This window comes from Sapajus apella, unplaced genomic scaffold (assembly GCF_009761245.1).
Source record: "Sapajus apella isolate SASKATOON/1434 unplaced genomic scaffold, GSC_monkey_1.0 scaffold6, whole genome shotgun sequence".
NCBI lineage: Eukaryota > Metazoa > Chordata > Mammalia > Primates > Cebidae > Sapajus > Sapajus apella.
Genome location: NW_022436946.1, coordinates 62721036 through 62724968, shown reverse-complemented (window position 1 = coordinate 62724968; position 3933 = coordinate 62721036). Strand labels below are relative to the sequence as shown.

Genomic DNA, 3933 nt, shown 5'->3' with positions numbered 1-3933 from the left:
GGTTTCCTGGATACAGCACACTGATGGGTTTGTCTTTTTATCCAATTTGCCAGTCTGTGTCTTTTGATTGGGGCATTTAGTCCATTTACATATAGGGTTAATATTGTTATGTGTGAATTTGATATTGCCATTTTGGTGCTAGCTGGGTGTTTTGCTCTTTAGTTGAGCTCGTACTTGTTGTTCCTTTATATGTGTAGAGCCTCTTTCAGGAGCTCTTGTAGAGCTGGTCTGGTGGTGATGAAATCTCTGAGTACTTGCATGTTCCCAAAGGATTTTATTTTTCCTTCACTTATGAAGCTTAGTTTTGCTGGAGAGGAGATTCTGGGTTGAAAGTTCTTTTCTTTAAGGATGTTGAATATTGGCCCCCACTCTCTTCTGGCTTGTAGGGTTTCTGCTGAGAGATCTGCTGTGAGTCTGATGGGCTTCCCTTTATGGGTAACCCGACCTTTCTCTCTGGCTGCCCTTAGTATTTTCTCCTTCATTTCAACCCTGGTGAATCTGACAATTATGTGCCTTGGGGTTGCTCTCCTTGACAAATATCTTTGTGGTGTTCTCTGTATTTCCTGGGCTTGAATGTTTGCCTGCCTTGCTAGGTTGGGGAAGTTTTCCTGTATAATATCCTGAAGAGTATTTTTCAGCTTGGATTCATTCTCTTCGTCGCATTCAGGTACGCCTATCAAACGTAGATTAGGTCTTTTCACATAGTCCCACATTTCTTGGGGACTTTGTTCATTCCTTTTTACCCTTTTTTCTCCAGTCTTGCCTGCCCGTTTTATTTCATTGAGTTGATCTTTGACCTCTGATATCCTTTCTTCTACTTGGTCAATTCGGCTGTTGGTACTTGTGCATGCTTCGCGAAGTTCTCGTGTTGCGTTTTTCAGCTCCATCATCACTTATATTCCTTTCTATTTTGTCCATTCTCGTTAGCATTTCGTCAAATCTTTTTTCAAGGTTCTTAGTTTCTTTGCATTTGGTTAGAACATATTCTTTAAGTTCACAGAAGTTTGGTACTACCCACCTTCTGAATCTGATTCTGTCATTTCATCACACTCGTTCTCCCTCTAACCTTGTTCTCTTGCTGGTGAGGAGTTGTGATCCCTTGTAGGAGGAGAGGTGTTCTGGTTTTGGGTGTTTTCATTCTTTTTGTGCTGGTTTCTTCCCATCTTTAAAGATTTATCCACCTGTCGACTTTGTAGTTGCTGGCTTTCGGATTGGTTCTCAAATCTTTCAGATTGACGTTCTGTTTGTTGACGATGAGGTTATTTCTGTTTCTTGGTTTTCCTTCTGACAGTCTGGCCCCTCTGCTGTAGGTCTGCTGAGATTCACTCCAGGCCCTGCTTGCCTGGGGTTCACCTGCAGCAGCTGCTGAACAGTAAGGGTTGTTACCAGTTTTCTTCTTCTGCTATTTTTGTCCCAGAAGGATACCCGCCTAGTGTCAATCTGATCTCTCCTTTATGAGGTGTCTCTTTGGATATATAGGGGTCAGGGAGCTGTTTGAGGAGACAGTCTCTTCTTTATAGGAGCTCAAATGGTGAGCTGTGAGCTCTGTTGTTGTTCATTCAGAGCTGCTGGGCAGGTACATTTAGGTCTGCTGCAGCAGATCTCATAAACCGCTTTTTGTTCCCAGGTGCTCTGTCTCAGGGATTTAGGGCTTTATGAGTTTCCTTTATGCTACTGCCTTCTTTTTTTTTCCTTCAGAGCTGCCCTGCCCAGCAAGGAGGCAGCCTAGTCACTGTCTGCCTGTAGAGGCTTTGCTGAGCTTCTGTGGGCTCCGCCCCGCTGCCGAGTGAACTTCCCTGCAGTCCTGTTTATATGGGTGTAGTTAGAACTGCTTTGGCGATGGTGGCCCGCCTCGGTTGAGGCGGAGTCTCCTGCTGTGGCGGGTTGCCTTGGCAACAGTGTGCTGCCTCAGCAATGGCGGGTTGCCTTAGCAACGGCGGGCTGCCTTAGCATTGGCAGACTACCTCCGTCCTGGCGGGCTGCCTCGGTAATGGCGGACGCCCCTCCCCCACAGAGCTGGACTGTCCTGGGTTCAGCTGCGCTTGCTGTGAAAGTCTCAATCCAGAGTTTCTGGTTGCTTTTCTTTTGTGGGGGTGGGACCTGCCGAGCCTGATCGTCTGGCTCACTGCCTCAGCTCCTTTTCTAAGTTGGTGTTCCAGTTGCCTGTTGAAGAGGCACCGGGGTCTGTTTGTTTTCCCCTGCAGCCACTGACTGCACTGGCTTAAACAGCAGCACTGAGGTTTGTGGCGCTTTTTTTTTTTTTTTGCCCTGGAATCTACTGTCCTGGTTCTCTGCTCAGTCCCCTTTTTAAACAGACGAATCGGCGACTTTCCGTGGCTCCAATCGCCAGCCAAAAGGGCACCCAGACCGGTGTATTTTGTACGGAGAACCTGAGAACAGCTGTTCCGGGGCGCCGACAAAGCAGCCACGTGGGGCAAAGCAGCGGCGCCGGCCGGCACAGTCGCACTGGCCGAAACAGCCGCACTGGTGACTGTGGAGCTCCTCTGCCTGGGAATTTCCTAGTCTGTGGGCAATAAATATGCAGCGTCCAGTCACCCTCTGCACTTTCACTGGGAGCTGCAATCCTGAGCTGTTCCTAAATGGCCATCTTGGATTGAAACCATTTGTTTTTATTTCTTAAGGATTCTCTTATCTCCGGGAACTTGGGACAGCTGTGTCTTTGCCACCAGATTTTGGTTTAGTTGGACTGATAGTCTTTCTCAACTGTGGGGTTGACAAGTTATTCACATCATTTTCTGTGGCCCACTGAATATTTGATTTTCTGATTGCTGATAAAATTACATATGTTATTTGTCTTGGTTTCAACAACAACAACAACAACAACAACAAAACTCTCACTCAGAAAAGCAGCCCCTGGATCAAGGAATATCACAACAACTGTAACTTTAAGCCTTTTGTGACTCCTTGACTTTCATGTTCTGATGGTGGTACTACTGATTATGTTGGCAAGTGTGTTCAGTTTCAGAGTTCATTCATCAAAGATGACCATTGACATGTTTGCCATGGTTAAAATGTCTCTTTTTTAATGTTTAATTTTTATGGGTACATAGAAGTTGTATGTATTTATGGGAAACATGGGATGTTTTGATACAGGCAAACAATGTGAAATAATCACATCATGGCGAGTGGGGTATCCATCCCTTCAAGCATTTATTTTTTGTGTTGCAAACAATCCAATTATTTATTTACTTAATATATTTTCTTTTTTACTGAAATATTTAGTGCCCATCTCCATAGAGACTCTCAAAAATTGCCAATACTATGTTATAAGTCATCATGGTGGAGTATTGGGAAAAGTTTTCAATTAGCAATAATCACACCTCAGGTAAACCTCATTGGCTACCATACTTCCACGGTGCAAAGCTCCTTTAGTTATTTTAAAATGTACAAGTAAGTTAGTATTGAATGTAGTCACCCATTGTCCTATGAAAAGGAGGTCTTATACATGCTATTTTTTTTGTATCTATTCATGGTTAAAATGTCTTTATCATTTATAAAATTGAAACTAAAAGGATCTGTTTCTATAAATCATGACTGCTGGTTGAAAATCAAATAAGCAAAATACTATTTTTTAAAACAGAGAATCCTAGATTCGAAAGGATCTTGTCTGGATGCCAGAGCTGTGTATAGAATGAGAGCCTGGTGGACTTGTTTGGCCTCCTGTTTTTCAGTTCAGAGACTGAAAACAAAGGTTTGTGGTGGAGAGTCTTTGAACTGTATGTGGAAGTATCTGAAGGTTATGACAATTTCAAAGGTAAATAGTAATGGACTTTCATTGATCTATAGTATTTGCTTTTGAATGAAATTGTAAAACTGAGGCTGCCACATATCTGTAAGTAAATGTCTCTTTCTGCATACAAATTACTTTTTTAAAATATAAGTGTCTATTCATAACTGTAGCCCTTTTGCAAC

The 3933-nt window shown here is 43.2% G+C and overlaps 1 non-coding gene across 1 annotated transcript; it reads right to left on the bottom strand.

Annotated features, from left to right (window-relative positions):
• Positions 1-3249: 3249 nt before the first annotated feature.
• On the bottom strand, positions 3250-3386 carry LOC116549874. The gene has a single exon (XR_004268136.1). It is a non-coding gene; the product is annotated as a U4 spliceosomal RNA (small nuclear RNA).
• Positions 3387-3933: the final 547 nt, after the last annotated feature.